This window comes from Pleurodeles waltl, chromosome 6 (genome assembly GCF_031143425.1).
Source record: "Pleurodeles waltl isolate 20211129_DDA chromosome 6, aPleWal1.hap1.20221129, whole genome shotgun sequence".
NCBI lineage: Eukaryota > Metazoa > Chordata > Amphibia > Caudata > Salamandridae > Pleurodeles > Pleurodeles waltl.
The window spans coordinates 1530802259-1530822396 of NC_090445.1; the positions used below are offsets into that span (position 1 = coordinate 1530802259).

Genomic DNA, 20138 nt, shown 5'->3' on the forward strand with positions numbered 1-20138 from the left:
TGGCCCAGAATACCCATTACGATGGAGAACTGGACGTCTGCTAGCATTTACTTCGAGAAAGCTATAGCACTATTCAAATATGTGGACATCATCACGAAAGCTCAGGTACACTTTGGGGGAGAAGCATGGCTCAGTCATGATGAAGAGTTCAGGGCCAGGGTAAATGTAAATCCCAACAAACCATCGGGGATGTAGATTCTGATCTGTGGATGCAGTGGATGTCGTCATCCCAATCTGTAGCCTTGATGCACATGACAAGTGGCCTTCCTGTTATTTACTAGCCCCTTCAGCCATGTACCGCCCAGCCAGGAGCGGGCGGCATACTAAGAGCTTCATACACTAACACGAGGGCATGCAGGAACTTCAGTAAAGGTTTTTGTTTGTGACACCCATGCAAGGTCAAGCATGAGTGTTCCAAATGCGGAGGTAGACACCCGGTTACCCAGTGCTTCACCTTGGCTGGTCCGGCTGAGCAATGGAGGGTGCCCAACGGAAGGGGAGCTCAAGGCACTGCTGGGCCAAAAGGTTCAAATGACAATTAGGCTTGAGGGTTTACTGCCCTGGCAGGCTCTCTACCTTGACAAAGAGATGGCTTTGAGGTTGGAGTGGGGTTTCAAGGAGTGTTTCAGGGTTGGGTATCAGGGGAAGGTGGGTTGACAATTTGCAGTCAACCAGGGAGGCACCCGGAGTGGTTGCAGAGAAGCTGAATAAAGAGGTTGATGAAGGGAGGATCATGGGCCCTTTCTGCGACTGCCCATTGGAGGATTACATGATTTCTCCTCTAGGCATTGTTCCCAAAAAAAAGGGAGGGATAGTTTCACCTAATACACCAATTGCCTCGGCCAGAGGGGGTGTCCGTGAATGATTTAATTACACCGGAGGACACAAGAGTAATGCTTCAGAGGATGATGCTATTTGCTTGCTATGTGTGTATGGTCAGGAAGCGGAATTGACGAAGTGTTACATCAAATCGGCCTTTTGGCTGCCACCTATACACCCGTCTGATTTTCTGTTATTGGGGATTTAGATGGATGGATCCACTTATGTTGACAGGGTGCTACTGATGGGTTGAGACATTTCCTGTGACTTGTTTGAGTCTATCAGTATCTTTTTGCAGTGGACATGTGTAGTGTCACACTACCTGAACAATTTTATTTTTGTAGGCAAGGCTGGGTCGAGTGAATGTGGAAGGGCCCTGAGGTAGTTTGAGGACTTGTCAAGATACTTGGGAGTCCGCCTGGCTCCAGAAAAGACTGAAGGTCCAAGCACAGTTTTCACATTTCCAGGTATTGAATTGGACACAGATAATTTGGTGGCGAGACTGCCCAGAGAAAAGGTAGATGAGGTTTTGGTTTTCCTATGTCAAGTGGTTTTAGCATGCAGGAGCTGGAGCTCAGGGTGGTGCAGCAACTGTTGGGCTTTCTGAATTTTGCATGCAGAATGATATGTGGAGGGTGGACGTTTTGCAGGAGACTGTGCTTGGCCATATCTGGGGGGTCTTTGCCTCATCATGAGGTTCAGGTCTCCATGGGAATGAGGGCTGACATTAGGGTGTGGGAGTCCTTTCTGGAGGATTTCAATGGGGTCTCCATGGCTTTTCAGGAGGAGGCCAATGTGTGGCAAGTACAGATCTTTTCAGATGCAGTAGGGGCCTTAGGTTTTGGTCTTTTCTGGGATGGCAGGTGGTGTGCAGAAGGTTGGCCTAAGCAGTGGCTGAAGGAAGGCAGAAGCATAGCCTTTTTAGATTATTTTCAACTGCTGATGGCTCTGGCAGTCTGGGGCAATGAGTTTGCAAACATAACAGTGATGTTGGAATGTGGATAAAATGATGGTGGTGGAGCTGGTAAACAGACACTGGACCAGGGATCTTCGGGTTCTACAACTTCTGTGATGCTTCATGTTACTCTGTCTTAGGATGAATGTAGTGTTTAAGGCGACACATGTGCCAGGGGACAACAATTCCATAGCAGATTTGCTGTCTCATTAATAATGGCACAGTTTTCACAGCCTGGCACCAGGAGTGGAAGAACACAAGACACCCGTTCCTGCAGAAATATGGGAGTGGGTGGCATGACAGTCGTTAGGCTGGTTGAGAAGTCCTTAGTGGAGTTCACACGGGGGAGCTATCACCTGACATGATCCGAATTTCAGTCCTTTGAGTGGGATAGGGGGGTGGTTTTGAGGTCAGAGCAAAGTGTAATGGAAATGAAGGTTATACTTTTGGTGCTGTTTTTGATCTATAAAGGCCTGGCGCCCGCAACAATAGCGGGTAAGTTGGCAGGTTTATCTTTTTATGGTAAGTTGTATTTGGGCTTTGACCCGGCATGTGATGGCATCCTGGAGAGTATTGTGAAATGGTAAGGCAATGAGAAGTTGCAGCAGGCCAGGGAGTTGTGGAAGGCTATTACTTTTGACTTACTCCTGGAGGTTTTGTGCATGTTGCCTGTTTGTTGTACTGACAAGTATTAGGTTGCTGATTTTCGGCTGTGTACGATATGGATGTTTTTTGTGGAGTTTCGGGTGTCTGAGCTGTTGGGCTCAGGAAGGGAGACAGCTGTGCTACAGCAGGAGATGGAGCTGGATAAGGGCCAGTTGGTAATTTGGTTATGGAAATCCAAGACGATCAGCTGGGAAAGGTAAAATTGGTGTGGTTGCAGGTGATGAGGAGGTATTCCCAGTGCAAGAGTGATGCATTCCCATTGAATGGACCAGGGAATAGATAGGCGCCAATTTTATGTCACACTAATGAGGATAAGATGACGGCTTTCCAGCTGTTAGCAGTGTTGCGGATGACCTTGCAGACTTTGGGCAGGAATGCCGCTAATTTTGGGACTCATTCCTTCAAAATTGGAGCAGCAACTGTGGCTACACTACTGGACTTGGGCTCAGATCAAAGAATCAGAGGAAATGGAGGGGAGCAATGAAACATGGGGGCGTCGACAGAGCCGGGAGGAAAGTGACCTATGCAATGAGGGTTTTTTTGCTGGGCTCATGACATCAAGATTTTGGCACATGGGGGCATTAAAGAGGAAGACATGGGGCTCGTCCGCTCTGATGGGGTACATCTTTCGGACACTGGCAACGCATATTACATACTGGAACTGAGGGACATATTAGGGGACCTTTGGAATGAAAGTCTGGTACAGAAGCAAGGATTGCGATATTGTTGTGTTGCAGTTGGTTTCGCTGGTAGAGCAGTAAAACGCCCTACATGGTTTTTCTGGGTGGCATTAGTTGAGGGGGTGGAGAGTCAGATGCGGGACTATCCACCCCTCCAGGTATGAGGGAGAAGCATAGTTGAAGGATGACAGGGTGTGGGATGCCCGGTACAGGGCGAGGAGTTTTCATTGAGGTATGCTTGGGTAAAAGAAGTGAGAATGAAAATGGATATGCAAAGAGCTCATGGAGAAAAAGTTGAATGGAAGAAGGAAATAGTGAGAACTGAGGTGAACGTTTTGGAGCCAAAGTGTAATGCAGGAGGTACAAGGGGGTGGGGTTTAAGATGTTGCAAAGTTCATTCTTACAAATGTTGAAATGTTAAGTTAATTGCAATACTATCCTAATAAATGGCTTTTTACACTATATTGGACTGTTGTGTATGATTGCGTCATGATATCAGGCTTAACAAATCTGCACATCTGGCTCTCGTGGTCAAGCATTTTAATGTCAGAGTTTTTTCCTGGGAAACAAACAAAAAAAGAAACAATTTCTCTATCTGTGGTTGATTTGTGCCCATTATGAAAATATACAGTCCAAATGTAGACACTTCTGATATACGGAGGGAGGTAGAAAACTGTGTAGCAGCAGCTCCTACCAACTCTAACCTTATGGGAGGGGCAGCATTACACAGTTTTCAGTCCCATTTCGGATAGACAAAGGTACAATTTCCCAACAAGTTCAGAGTATCTCCTGAAAGATTGCCATCATGACTCAATCTGACTCACCTTTACAGAATCAATCTATATCTCAAACCATGCATGCATGTATAGTATTCTGGCTGGAAGTTAGAAGACTTACCCCAGAGCCAGAGTAGGAAGGGTGTCTTCTGAGATTTCAGGTAGCACCCTTAATAAAGAGGTTTCTACTGACATAGAACCAAATATTTCTCATCTTCTGCAGCAGCCTTCTCCCACAATCCCAACTAGACATTTGAGAGAGTATCACAGCCGTCTCTCGAAGAAGTCATGAAAAAATGTGGTCTGGCACTCTTTTTTGCTAAGTTGTCCTTCCCCTCGTAAAAGAAAATTAATGCAATAGTTTGAGCATATGCTAAATCCCAGTAGTTCTTAACCAGTGGTACAGTGACAACTGGCGGTCTGCAGGACCTCTTCAAGGGGTCCGCAACTGTTCTACAAAATGGATTAATATTACAATCATTAAAACTAAAACAATAATTAAGTATATCTGAATAAAAAATGAAAATTGTTAATTAAATTATATATTCAAGTATTTGGCCATTGCTTTGGTATGTACCTGTTTTTTGTATTTTGTTATATATTGTTTTGAAGTTCAAATCATATTTATTGCTTAGGCTGGGGGTCCCTCGCTTCCAATAATGTCTCAGTAGGGGTCTTTGGATTCCAGTAATGATTCATTGAGGTCTACAGCGCCTAAAAGGCGAAGAACTGCTGCCCTTTTCTAATATTCTTTCACTAAAATGTAGGAACCCAGACAATGTGGCAGAATATTTCACCTGCTTTTCCTTAATCCCTAGTAAGTAGTTTTCAGGATTTTCGGTGACTGTTAATTCCTACCAGGTTGTTGTACATGCAGATGATATCATAACATTTGTTTCCAGTGTAGAAAGGTCAGTCCTAGGCATTATGTTGTGGTTTCCAGTCTTCACAATTCAAATCCTGAATCGTAGGCCATTTCACAAACTCTACAGTAGGAGAATGATTTAAGACTAAAGCCCATATTTATTCATTTTTAGCACTGCATTTGCGTCATTTTTTGACACAAAAGCGGTGCAAATGTACAAAATATAATTGTATTTTGTAATTTTGCGCCACTTTTGCGAAAAAATATGACACAAATGTGGCGCTAATAAAGTATAAATATGGGCCTAAGTCTTATGTTACATCTGCAGAGTTAATACCGGTATGGTAACAATGCACACAGTTATACCGACACTGCAGGTCCTTTAGGGTGGAGGATCATCGCCCCCCCACCTGCAGCTGCAACACCTTTACCAGAAAAAGATAAGAAACTGAGTTTATTGTCGTTTTCTGGTAGAGGGGCGGTGCCACGGGGTGATGAGCAGTGAGCGGTAGTGCACACCATTCTCCCTCACTTTGCATGTATGTTTGGCTGGCCGTTTCGGGCCTGCCAAACACACATGCGCAGTAGGCTCTCTCCAGCCCAGCAACACAGTTGCCGGGCTGAAGACAGCATGTACAGGCTCCCAATCTGCATGGGAGTGCCCTGGTTGGGCGCTGCCAGCCAATCCTAAAGCTGCTCTGAGCAGCATCAGGATTGGTGCAGGGCAGGCTGGGAACCTGTGCCTGCAGCAGAGGAGCGGATTGAGCGGAGCAGCAGCGGCGGCAATCGAGGTAAGTGTGTTTTTTTAATGATTAATTAAATGTTTATTCTACCCCGGTGCGCCGCCCCACCCTTTCCGTGCTCCGAGAGCCATGACTTCTGCAGGTGTTCGTAACAGAGGAGTAGATATCAAAAGCGCAGCAGGTGCAGTGACACTAGAACCCAGGAGTTTGGGGGGACCCTCGGCAAACCAATGATGGTATTATTAAAGCAGACGTTGGTGGCACTATTTTGCTTGCTTGCAGTAGGACCCCTGGTATCTTTCCAGCACCACTGCACAATACTGGTGAGCAGTAATACCACAGTATTACGAGTAGTCCCCTGTGCATATCAGCAACCTTTTCCTGCACCATCCTTTGTTTTCCCACATGCAAACTGTTTTTTTAAAGCAGTACCACTGCCTTTAATTGACACAGTCTCATTTTAAAAATATGTTTTCCGTTCTGAAGACAAGGTCTTGCAGGTCACCATCCCTGCATAGGCAGCAACTCATAGAGGGTTACAAATTGATTAATATTCATTAGGCAGGTCGTATTGTGACCCATTGCGAACAGACAATTTGCAATACGTCTTATTAGTACATAGGTCACGTAGCGAATTGCATTCTCATTCACAGACCGATGGGTATTCAAATGACACGCCCCTGCTATGATAATGGCAATGATGCATGGGACCACTAGATACCATTTAGGAATTTTAACATTAAACAAGTGACATACAATCAGAATTATGTGTGTTTCTAAAGCCAGCACTGGTCTATTAAAATATATTTGATATCAGCAGGAATGCACAGATGGTTCAAACTGCTGCCTTTGTAATTAACCTTATCATCCAGACTTACCTACTCATGGGTCTCGCCCCTGCTAATACTTAACCATAAAACTAAATAAATAAACTAATGTAAATTGCTGTTTCAGAAGGTCTTGTCATGTTATTCATCCTGCCAGGTACGGACTGCCACGCTTATTAAATCTTGGGCCTGATTTAGGCCAATAATTGAATTTTCTCCAGTTTCTGAAGGAAAATACTAAATCAAGAGAAGACTTCATTGGCTGAATTTTGTCCACTATACCATTGTCAGCTTACTGAAAACCATAAACTGCAGGTCTGTCACTAACACTTCTTCATCCATTACACTGCTAAGCTCTTTGTCCCATAACACAATAAAATCACCTCAGTGGGCCTCTTGAATGACATGGAACACTAAACAAACAGGACCAAAGCAAAGACAACACACTTCCAACCACCACCCTACAAAGTGTAGTGTGCTACCCATGTAGGCAAAAGCTTTAGTACCCCACATAGGGGTAGTAAGTGCTTTATAAATAATGCAATGCAATACTATTCTTAAATGCTATTATTTAGGTTTGCAACTTCTCCTCCAGATTTAGATTTTCATTAAAAATTAAACAATGTTCCATCATGATAAAAATCTAAATCAGGCCTTCCATATCTCTAAAAGCCTTTGTTAACTTCAACACAAAGGCCCAGATTTACTAAAGGTTTATTCTGTGGCTCGAGCAGTACAAAATTATGCAAAGCAGCAAAAACAATAGTATTGTACCTAGGCCCAGATTTATAGGTTTGCGCTGAATTAGCATCATTTATTTTTAAGCTAATTTAGCGCAAACTTAACTCCATATTTATATTTTAACGCCAGACCTGTCTAGCGTCAACATATTGGCGTTAACGTCATTTCGTGGTTGCTTGAAACCTCCTTGCATCAATGAGATGCAAGGTAGGCATTCCAGTCCAAAAAATGACTCAAAGCCCCTAGCGCCATATTTATCCACCCGGGCAGAAATTACGCATGGGTGGGCGGTGGACCCAAAAAATGACGTTAACTCCGATTTGCGTCAAATTTTAACGCCTGGGTCACACCAGGCGTTAAAATGAGGCCCACATACTACTACTTAAGGAAAACTCACAGAAGCAATATCACTAACCCACAGGACAGGATGGGAGTGCTACTGCTCCATCTTACGAGATGACGCAGAGGACAGCAACAACAACAGCAACCACCACCACTACAACGCGTCCCACAAAGGCAACACAGAAGGCAGAAAAGGATATTCCAAAACAGGACAACCCTCCTTGGCCTCAGGGAACAAGACATAATAAGGACATACAGGCCCATATGTATACTTTTTTAGCACCGCACTTGTGTAATTTTTTGATGCAAAAACGGTGCATACTTGCAAAATAAAATTGTATACAATTGTATTTTGCAAGTTTGCACCATTTTTGCGTCAAAAAATTACGCAAATGCAGTGCTAAAAAGTATAAATATGGGCCACAGACTCAACCGGCAAGCCATACCACACCTGCTGCACCACATTGAGCCACAGATCACAGCCAGCCTGCAGACCCCACACAATAAGCCACCTGTGACAAAGCTGGTAGCTTTCCTGCACATGCTGGCAAGTGGCTCATTTCAAACAATGGATGCCCTGACTGCTGGTGTGTCTCAGCCGTCATTCTCGGTGTTCCTGCCAAAGGTGTTAGAGGCAGTTATCTCTCTGACACCTCGAATATCAGCTTCCCCAAAACCCAGCAAAAGCGGCATGAGATAAAACAGGGGTTCTATCAATTTGATAACTTCCCGCATGTGCTCAGTGCAATTGACTGCACCCATGTCAGACTTGTTCCACCTGCAGCAACAGAGCATCTATACAGGAATCGCAAACACATGCATTCCATAAATGTGCAGGCCATAGTGGACCACCTGGGACTATTTTCAAAAATTTTGGCCAAATATCCTGGGAGTGTCCATGACACCTACATATTACAGCACAGCAGGATCAACGAACATTTCCAGGATGGACATTATGGAAATGTCCTACTTGTGGATCAGTCAACAAACCCAGCAATTTACACATAACACACCAACCTTGTAGGACACACAAGACATACACCACTCCAAAAACACATGGCCAGGGTAACACAGATGTGAAGGTAACAACACATATGCACCATGCTGCAGTATAGCACAATCAGTGCACACCACAAACACATACGCCCACATGTACGTAACACACCCACAACTTGACAGGCACACCACGTGAAGGACAAGTGCAGATATGTACCCTTTGCAAACAGAAGATGTACACAAACCTCTACAAGTGCCCACATGTTTCCCACTACGTACACTTCACACACACCGGACACCAAACAAAGAATATCACCGCAATGTCAATGGCATACACCGTGCTCATGTAACATAAGTCACGCATAGGCACAGATCACTCAAATCATGCTGTGCAAGTCTCTGCCAGAACAAACATCACATTCCAGACAACTGGTGCCAATACCAACTACATCTCATCAACACAAATCTGACTTACCTGTAGCGTGGGTAAACAACTGTCTGATGCATTAGGTCACACACATAGGAATACAACATCAATGGCCATCACATACCATGTGCCAGATTTGTGAGAAGTGGCACCACACCTACTGTAGTGCCACTTCACATGCATCGCTTACTGACCCACAACACCATCATGTCTGTACTGTAAACAATAAGGCCCATATTTATGCTTTTTTAGCGCCGCATTAGCGCTGCTTTTTGTCGCAATATCGGCGCAAACTTACAAAATCCAATTGTATTTTGTAAGCGTGCACCGTGGTTGCGTCAAAAAGCAGCATAAATGCGGCACTAAAAAAGTATAAATAAGGGCCTAAATGGCCCACCATGGGGCAGAGTCAGTGTTAGACAGTGCAGATCATGGATGTCATAGTGGGACCCTATCGGAGTAATTAAGACATCAATGACCTTAAAGCACTGTGCTAAAGGACCCATTTGCTAAGTAGCTGAGCTCTATCCAATAGTCTGCACTGTGCATGTGTGGACAGTATAAATGCTGATTCACGTTTTGGAAGATAGGAGAGACACTGATAGTGATGTTGACCATTCTGAAAAAATGGGATACACACCCTTGGACACCTGATGGCTGCCACAAACATCAGCTGCCACTCAGGATCACTAAGGGGCCTATGTAAGAGCTCCCAGTGCCATTGTCATGGCCTGCACTGTATGCAGAGGTTGGCGGATGACCAGTCTTTTGTGACTAGAAGCCACTTAGTGTGGAAGGGGTTTGCAATGTGTGTAGCTGCAGGTCAGTCACCACAGGATACATAGCAATATGATGCTGCCACAAATGTAGGTGTCACCTAGAACCTGAGGCATTGCCAGCATCAAAAACCACCCCAGGGGTGCCGTTTGCAGGTTGCAATAAGGAAATAGATTGTGATTTGACCTCATGAACGTGCCACCTATGCATGCTGCATACTGCTGCACACACAGAAAGAGATAATTGGCCATCAAATATGTATATGTATAGGAAGGTGTCCCTACCTGGGTAGATACATCCACCTCCACAAGGCAGCTAGCTAAGCACCCTGTTGCAAGGTTGGTAGTCTTGGTGCATGGCTGCATATAAGGCGCCAGCGCAAGAGACAACAAAGAGTTGCCTAGTGACATGTCACACATGGTGCATTCCTGCATAGTCAAAGTGATGCAGCACAGTGCTGCCAATGTTGGAGCTTTGTTGTGCACTGTCACTTACTCATTAAAATGGGCCTAAGTGTTGCACTTCATCTGTAATCACACATGATGTCCAGGCTCTGTAGGGCTACCACGTTGCCACCACATCTGACCCCATTGTGTTGTGAGGATATGTCATGTCCCACCTAGCGATAGCAAACTGATACAAAGTTGCACTACAAAACACATGGTACATACATACTGAGCATCAGTTAGGATTCCAAAATATATGTCCCAAGTCCTTGAGCCAATACCAAAGATTGTCATGTTCAACAACACAGTGCTAAGAAACTTTGTACAAGGCCAGGAACTCGCATCATACCACAAACATGTATAAGACACAAACAAATCAAAATAACAACTGCCATGCAACATGATAAACCTGCTGCAAGCCTAAACAACAACTTACACCTTTTATCCCTTGAAGAGGATCAGGGTTATGGCATACAGCCGTGGATGATGACCACATCTGCAAACCCAAGCACAGCAGCAGAGCATGCATACAATGAGGGACACTGTAAGATCATGGAAAGGACATTTGGCATACTGAAAACAAGATTCAGGTGCCTGGACCTCACAGGAGACAGCCTTCTATATGTCCCACACATTGTGTGCAAAATAATCCTGACTTGCTATCCTGCACAACATATGTGTGCAGATGAACGTCCTGATGTATGACCAGATAGATGACCTGCCTGAGGAGGAGGAGGAGGATGGTGGTGATGATATGGACGGGGAATAGCACAACACAGCTGCTGGGGTAAGCCGGATGCATCACATATTTGACAACTTTTACTGTTAAGAACCACTGAATTCACCTTGTCAATTTTGTAAATAAACACTTCACTAATAGAACCAATTCTGCTTTGGCCTTTTCAGTCTCCACTACACATAGCATAGGGATGTGACTCAAAGGTCAGGGATCATGTTACAAATAGGAATCTGACAACTACAGTTGCAATATCACATGTGATGTGCAAGATTGTACTGCCACCATCATACACATCACTAACAGCCTAAACACTGGTATGTGACAACTGAAGGACACAATCTATGGACCACTACATATTTTGTACATCCATGTTGCCAACTTGTAAGTCAATGGACCATCAGACACAACTACATCATGTCCAAATAGGATGTATGCAAGGGGCCCACACATTAGATAGTGGATGTCAATAAATAGAAATTAAGTCATGTTGGAAGTGAACACGGTCACAACTCAGTGTGAGAGTTGCAATGGCTGCATGGAACATGTGTGACAAGGGGGGCATCATTAGTAACAATGGTCATCATGATTTGCCCAGGTACACAAACCAATGGTAGAAGTTGGGCCTGCACAGTATATCTATGGTAATCTGTCCTGCCACTGCCATGGGGCACAATCCTGACACAGGGTACACATGACCTCACACATTGAACGGACATGACGGTGGAATGCACATCTTCATGGATGAGACCATATGCATCAAGGGCTGCAGGTCCACCACACACAACCAACAACCATTGGTAATTGCAACAAGTTCAATCAAACTTTTGTGATCAAAAAATATTCTGGTAGGAATGTAGGCAGAATGTGTTATACACACTATGTACCAAAGATGTACACGTCAGACAAATATGCAGGCTTTACACAAGTCTCCATAAACTTGAAATCTACATACAGAGAGAGTTGTCGGGTAATAATTCCTAGGTAGCAATAGTTCACCCATCATCAACAATGCCTAACCTGTGTATGTAGCTTTAAATATTGTGCTTTGTATGACAACATCACACATCACAGACAAAAACGCAATACACAATCACAAATCAGAACTATTGCATTGAACTGAATGCCAAACATATGTGGATCCACTGTTGTCACACATGCATATATATGCATAATGTGCAGCAATTTGCATGCTGTTGAGCCTGTGACACACACATTGATGGAACAGACCAATCACACCCTTGTCACATTGTTGCATGGACTACCACATGTGTCCATACCCAAAATGCCACACTGCAGCACAGCCCATGTCATATGTATGTTGATTCAGGGGGCATCTAAGTACAATGAAAAAAAACATGCAATCAGGAATTGTGTCCAAAACATCCGCAAATGCAAAGTAAATGTCACATGGGCCCTTAACGTGAATTTCACCTTCGCACACCTCTCAATGCTGCCTTCAGTGAAATCCACGCATAACCGTCATGCATCTATAGAAACAACGCAGATGTGTTATGCGTCTAAAAAAAACAATGCAAATGTCAAATGCGTCAACTAAATACACGCACAACTGAAAAACGTGACCCACGGGGACAGGAAGTGATGTAATAGGAAATCCTGTATACAAGCATGGTACAGTGGGTGTAGTTTCACTGTCTCTTTACAGTCTGTGCCTTTCTGACTGTGTGGTTGTGTTTTGGAGCTGGTGGTTGTGTTTTGGTTGTTGATTGCAGTTTGTGGTATCCCTCCTGTTGTGGCTTGTCATTAATTGTGTGCATATTGTCGCAGTTGTTGTGATTTTGTGTGTTTATTGTCTACATTTTTATTTGTACTGTGGTGTGTCTGTCCAGGGCAGTTTAGTATTTGGGATAGTTGGGATTAGTTAGTGGGGTTAAGTTTCTGTGTATGTTTTCTTTATTATCTTGGTATTTGTGGTCAACTTTGACCATTCACAACATGTCTGGCAGGGGGAGGCTGACGAGGATGTCAGAGGAGAAGTTAGGTGGATTTGTGTGGCTGGTATGCCACTACCTTACCATGATGCTCGAGATGGGTGGCCGTATCATCCAAGGGTACCGGATGGAGGCCAGGTGGCTGCGGTGGGGCAAGGTGCTCCACCACCTGAAGAGAGTCTACAGGAGTGGCAGGAATGAGCACCAGCTCAAGCTTTGCTGTGCAGATCTGGTGGCCAGGGAGCAGGATCTTCTTGATCACCCTGGTGTCAAGATTGGTGGACCTGTTGGGGAGTCTCCCATTGGCATATTATTTACTGTTCACTGCTCTTAAATGACAGTAGCAGAGGAGTTGGGGTGCTGCATGCAATGCTTGTGGACAGGTTGTGTGCAACCAGAATAAAGTGTATCTGCGCCATTCTAGGCCTGGAGTTCACATGTCCAACCATGATACCTATGCAGGTCAGATGTCTGCTGAGTCCTGCACAACCATCATGTAGGCACACATTTCAGAGGCCATGGCGACACCTGTGCCCCGGCAAAGTGTCATGTATGAAACGGCAAGGCACTGCCAGCCTACCACATTTTCCCTGGATTGTGTCAGCAAAGTTGGAAAATGCATGTATAGTGCAACTTTGTTATCATTTAACGCACATGACCCCTGCCATTATGTTAGCAAAGGGGTCTTACCCAGCTTAGAAGGCAATGTATATGGGGCATTTGATTGGGGCATAGACAACTTTGCCACATCAGTCAATGGCTATTCAACGCATGATCATTGCAGCCTTTAAATTGAGCCGCATGTCTATCATAAAGCGTCTCTAGGTGCCTTGCAGGACAGGCTTGAGTACCTGAGTCATATGTCTTGCAAAGCACCAGGGTAGTGTCATGTTTGTTGGTTTACACAACTCCCCCTTATACCATGTTGTTCCATCTTCAATAGATGGCCCAGATATGGTTGTTGCAGGGTGACGCACTACATGAGTCCCTGGCCCAGTGTTAGTGTTCAGATGTGTGGCTCTTACTCACCTGAGTGTCTGTGTCATTGTGTGATCATAGTGATATATCTGTTGCACAGTTTTCCACTAGGAAAATTAGCTCACTTCTCTCAACTAGTTCACACTGAAATTTGTTGTCCACTTGCAGTGACTGTGATACAACATTAAGCATGGTTTTCCATTTATGTCCTACAGGTGGACCTGCCCCCTACACAATCAGTGAAGTGCCACTATTTGAGGACCCAGATGTATCCAGTAAGTGTGATAATGTGCGTCCTGTGAAGTAATCCAGGGTTTTGTGTGAGTGAGTTCTGCGTGTTGAATACAATGCCAGATGTGATAACCTGTCCAATGATCAGATATCAAAGTAGGCTGGATGCTGACATTATGGCCCTTTTAAAGGACCCCCATGCACCACCAGTGGGTCAAATCTTGTGAGGCATCTGGTGCACAAGGTGATGACAAGCCACATCTAGGGCCATATGTGACTACGAATGACAGAGTGCAACGCTGTGAGAATATTGGTAGTGGCGCACTCCATCATTCTCACAACACAGGGATGCATCATATTTAACTCAATTTGGTGCATTCCTGTATTGTCATAAAGTTGGAGGACTGGGCTGGCAATTGTCCCCCAGCATTGCACTCCATGCCTGTTACACTTATGTGGTAAGTAATTAGCTAGCATGCAGGTCAAGGCCAAACTTGTGCTGGCATGGAAATGGGTGTGTAAGGAATAGTAGTGGCAGATCAGTTATTGATGGGTGTCAACACCTGGACACATGAATGTAGATGTGATAGTCATATGGATACCAGCTTCCTAGTTGTCAGCCCTCCTAACATATGGTCCACTTCTTGACTCCATATATGAGTGGGCATGCCCTAGTGGATGACCAGGACAGTTGAGATGATGGATTGCATGGCCATCCCCCATTAGGCCCAGGGGGAGTTGAATACCAAATTTGTAGGTAGATCTGATGCTCACTCTGTAGGTGACAGTCATATTGATCAGGCTTGCATGTGTACCTATCAGCTCTGATGCCTTATGGTTACCAACATCATCCCATCCTCCCATTAACATGTCCAAGTTCCTAGTGATGTATAGCTGTAAATAGACACAGATGATAAAGAATATTGGGCCTGATCTATATCAAGTTTGCACTGCCTTTGCATTATTGTTTATAATACAAAAGTGATGCACACTTCCATGTGTCTGGTTCATTTTTGCGTTTTGCGTCGCCTTAGTGGCAATAAAATTATGCTAAGGCAGCATTGTTGTTACATTTATCAGGGCCATTGTCTTTTAGGGAATGTGAGTTGGAGTGCATGTGTAATTAGATGTAGCAGTGTAAGCTACAAATCTGTACAAACTCCACACAATGCTGACACTGATCAATGAGCAATGATGAGCTACGGGCTTTCCAAAACAGGGTGGTGAGGTACCACCATATCCTGGCAGTGGAATCTGGCTTCCATAGAAAGGCTCGCCGCTACTGTGCTGAGAGGGCAACGGGGGAATGGCTGGCATTCCCAAAAGGGGTCCCTACAGTGGCAAAGAAGGCACAGCAGACACAATATATATATATATATATATATATATATATATATATATATATATATATATATATATATATATATATATATATATATATATATACATATACATATTTGCTTAGTTTGGTTAGTATATGTGTAGTATTAGTATGTGTTGTCCTGCATGTGTCCTGTAACTTAAGGAGGGTAGGGGGCCAATGTTTAGAGTGTGGTGTTAAATGTGTAAGTTAAGTTTAGCATAGGGTAGTTAGCTTTAGTTGTTGGATAAGTATAGTTATAATAGTTTAGTTTAGGATATAGTAGGTTTTATTATTTTTTTTGTACAGTTTAATACTTAATAAAAAACGTTTTGTATACTCCTATACTTTTTGTGTTATATGCTAATGTGGGCCTTCCCATGGGTACACAGTGCAAATTGTGTATTGGCCTAGGGATTCTGTCCGGCCTCCGAATCTCTCTCTTGACATGTGCATCACCTATTGACAACTGAGCTGTCACATTGGCAGCAACAACACATCTACTTGCCCATGCATCTGCCATCCAGTGTATCCACCACTCAAGGTGACTATGTTAACTTTGTATTGGACAGGTAGGTGTGGAAATTCAGCTGTCAGTGTTGGGGTCCTGTGTGTGAATGTTGGGGACTGTGGCACATCTGACAACAGCCTATATTTGAACTCTATCCTGCAAATGTAACCGGTGGCAATCACTGATGAGGTTAGGTACCTCTGTATCACACCTATGTGTTCTACTCGTACTCCCAACTGACAATATTGCTTGAGAACTGTTTCACAGCCATTCCTGCCATATGTAGTGGGTGATGCATACATGTGTTCTTAATTTTTTACATACTCAGTGAATTGCTTGTAGGGGATTAGACCAGCTTTGACATTTATCATGTTGGAGCCTTGTGTGTAGGTATGTGCCCCCATATTCCTGCACTCTTGTACTGACACTCTGTGACTAATGACATGGTTATACACATCACAATTCCTAAGCGTAGTAGATGTGTCACAATACACAAAGACAAGCTGTTTGTGTAGGGAGGTGTTTATTTACAAGTGTTGTAGTGCAATATATATAATTTTCAGGTCAGTGATGCCATTTGTGAAATCCATGCAATACTGACACAACCAAGTCCAAGGTTGAGGGACATGTCATAGGACATGCTTGGGTGTCGTTAAGTGCGGAGGAACATGAATTGCCAATTAGAAAGTGAGAGACAATGATAGTCCATAGCAGACCGGTCAACAGTGAGCCGGTGAAGAGTGCACATACCCAACTGTACTAACACTGGCATGATCTCAAGCACAGGACAAAGGAAAACACTGCCCACGTGACCACGTGGCATGGGCTGGTGCTACCAGGAACTCTTACGGGTGAAGATGATCTGTTCCACATCTTCATTCTCCGATGTGTGTGGTGTCTCCTCTGCCATTAATGGTGGTGGTGGGGAGGTAGAGGGGGCCACACACACTTCAGTGGTTGGAGATGTAGACTCCCAATTTCCGGCAGCTGCCATCTGTGGAACAACATATGGCATCACTGCAGCAAGGAGGAGCTGACGATTTTTGAGGATAGCAGCAACATCCCTTTGGTAGGCAGCCATGTCTGCCCTGAGGGAGGCCACTTCCCGGTGCATGGAGTCCAGCTTGTTCTCAATTACGCTGCTGCCAGTTTGGGAGGGCAGTTATGTCCCTTAGACACTGCTGGACTCCATTCAGTGAGAATTGTGTGCCTTATTTGGCTGCAGTATGTTCATTAGCCGTAACGAGGCTCGTGCACATACCCTCTAGGATGGCTGCCACAGTCTCCATCCCCACCCGCACCTCCTTGGCCAGCTTCCGCTGGACTCCTACCACTGTCCTCTCTAAGCATGTCCCTGGGTGCTTGGAGTCCTCAGCTGTGTTAGCGCTGGCAGGTTGTACTATTGGGGTGTTGGGTGGGAAATCTGGGATGGCTGCCACATTATCCTCTTGTCCTCTTTGCGACTGGAGGTGGTGTCTGGAGGGATACGCAGACTTCTTGGAGGGTCACTTGGCTGATAGTTGTCATCTGGTCATCCAGGTCATCGGGGTATTGCAGGACAGGCAGATCAGCAGGAGAGCCATCATCCTCTGCAATGAGATGGTGTAAAATCAATCTTTCTGTGTCATGGCAGTTGACACGTCACTGACTTGCTATTGGAGGATCATTGGCATCTTACTTCCCAAACATTGTTCCTGTACATCATGGTTGCAGTCTATCAGCCATTGCCCCACCTGAGTGTAACATGAAGGGAAGCTCAGGTGGCACAATTGGCTGCAACGTATCTACTAGGTGTGATGTATATCCTTTTTGTGGCTTGACACCATCTTGTCATTGTCAACCCTCCCTATGCATCCATTTGCGTGGTAGGGCCTTGCAATGGGTGTTGCATTGGTCAAGCCACAGCACCACATGTGGCAATATACCCCTGTCCCAGTCTTACATGTTTCACATACACACATGCGGGATGGCATGGCCAAGACACTATGCTGTTGTTTCCTTTGCTGCATTGCACAGCACACATGAACCTAGAAGATTTCCATTTCATCTTCCTTCTGTGCTGGTAGGTGTACCTTCCTACACAAGTATGATCTCCCCCTCAATGCAGCCATCCTTGCACTATGATGCAAGAGATGCAGCATGGTGGCAGTGCAGCTAAAATGACACAGGCACAGTGGTAGACCCATGGATGGACAGCATGGGTATAATTTTTTGCTGTGTACAACTTTTTGTATGTGACAGTGCTCGATGGTAAATGAGTTTATGAACATAGTCAGTTAACTGGATTTGAACTTATGTCCGGGCCTTGAGCTAGTTTGATTGTGATTATGCAGGTAGTCATACTGGTCCGTCATTACAAGTGAGGCAGTCCTATGACCAACTGCCTGCCAATGTCTACATTACCACCCCCAATAGCACAGGTGGTAGTGGCACATGTTGTCAATGGGGAATGCTCCCTGGGCCGATGGCCTGGCATTGGCAGGTTTCCAGCAGCTTCCAGACTGGCAATGCCACCTGTCTTGTGACACCAGACCAGTATTACGATCAACGCTACCCTCCAGGTATGTTCCAACTTTTTCACCTGCCTTTGCAGGAGTTGGTGGTGGTGTGGTGTGGTGTGCTCCTGGGTGCCCCTGCACAGCCCATGCACCTGGCATAGGTAGTACAGGGAGTCCCATGCCCTGCCCCTTTGCCCTTTTCACTGTCCTGTCACACCCAAAGCACCCCAAGACTGGCACTGACTATTTGATCCATCAACAATGTTGTGCTAAATGCCCCACAGAGCTACCATGAGCAGACAGATTTCCACCCGCCATCCCATCCTGTGACTCATACTGCCAACCGCAAAGGGTGCACTGCACTGGCAGTCTTACCAACACCAGACTTGCCCATGCACCACCCCCGCCCGTCAATGTAGCATTATGCACCATTATGTTCACAGTCATACACCATGTGTTGTATGTGTGTGTTTATTTCCCCATTCCTATGTGTATCACATGGTTGTGTGAGAGTAGTTGTGGGCTCAGCCTGTATATGTTGTGACCTACAGTTTGCTATCTGTGGTATATATTTTCTGTGGTGACACATTTCTGTTCAGCATCAAGATGTGTGGTTCCACACTACACCAGTTTAGTTGCTCTGGGTAGTGGCATGTTTCCTGTGATACAGGACCACCCTGCTATTCCCCAGCGCCTGCTCTGCTTATTTTCCCCTGCACCTAGGGGGCATCCTCACTGCACAATGGAGTGGTGGCTGTGTTGCTAATGTGCAGGGTGGTGGTGCTACGGGCACATGTCTGGTTGCAATGAACTGTGTGCTGTAGGATGCAGCACACATGTGTTTGGGCAATGAGGCAAGGCAGTTGCAAGGTGTTACTGCAAGGGACACCACAATGCCATAACCCAGGGATGGTATTGAGTGACTTCCTAGTCTCTGATGTCTTGGTTGTGTTGGTAGGGTTAATTTGACTATATGCGAGGGATGTTGTGATGACACAACCAGAGGCACATGCCATACATCCCATGTGCTGCATATGTACATGCAGGTATTTTTCTTCTCCCTCCCCTGGGTCTTGTTTGTGTCCTCCTGGCTGGCTACTGGCTTTCTGGCTCAATTTTGCCTCACCTTTGCACTGTTTTCTGCATTAGCGTCTAAAGTTGGCGCTAACGCTGTAAAAAATGGTACATTTCCATTTTGCGACATGTTTACGTGTTGGAAAACAGGTTAGAGTCATTTTTCCGGCATTAACGTCATTTTGCCTTACGACAAGGCGCAACCGTTAACGTAAAAAATGTTGACTCTAACCTATTTTTAGCACCACCCAGCGTCATGATATAAATATGACGCCGAGGTGGCGTTAAAAAACGGCGCTAGCCAGCGCTAATCTTTTTGATGCAAAACTGCCTTTGTGCAGTTTTGCGTCAAAAAGTATAAATCTGGCCCCAACTCTCTAGCACACAAGATATTTTGCACTGAAAGTTGACCTTTGCATTGACCTCAGCCTCTTTGCACCACCCTCCTGTTAATGTTTGAAAGGAGAGGGGCCAGATGAGTCTAAAACCATAGGATTTGGTTAAAGCCAGATCTATTGAAGTGGTGTGATCTGGCTTTGTCCCAAATCCCAATCCTTACACCTCGTGGAAACAGCATACATGCCAACCCTTCCGATTCAGGCGGGAGACCATTGAATTCAAGACTAGTCTCCTGCCTCCAGATTCCTGAATGCAGAAACCCAATTCAAAGTATTATGACAAGGACAACAATAAAATGTTGATACCTGGAATGCCAACTCCAGTCACCCCTCCAAGAAT

General features: G+C 45.0%; 1 long non-coding RNA gene across 1 annotated transcript in view; it reads left to right on the forward strand.

The window, feature by feature from the left end:
• Nucleotides 1-20138, forward strand: part of LOC138302158 (uncharacterized) — a 260353-nt gene that overhangs the window by 86474 nt on the left and 153741 nt on the right. Inside the window, exon 2 of the long non-coding RNA XR_011205314.1 lies at nt 13942-14001. This is a non-coding gene — a long non-coding RNA (uncharacterized lncRNA). The remainder of the gene's footprint in view (nt 1-13941; nt 14002-20138) is intronic.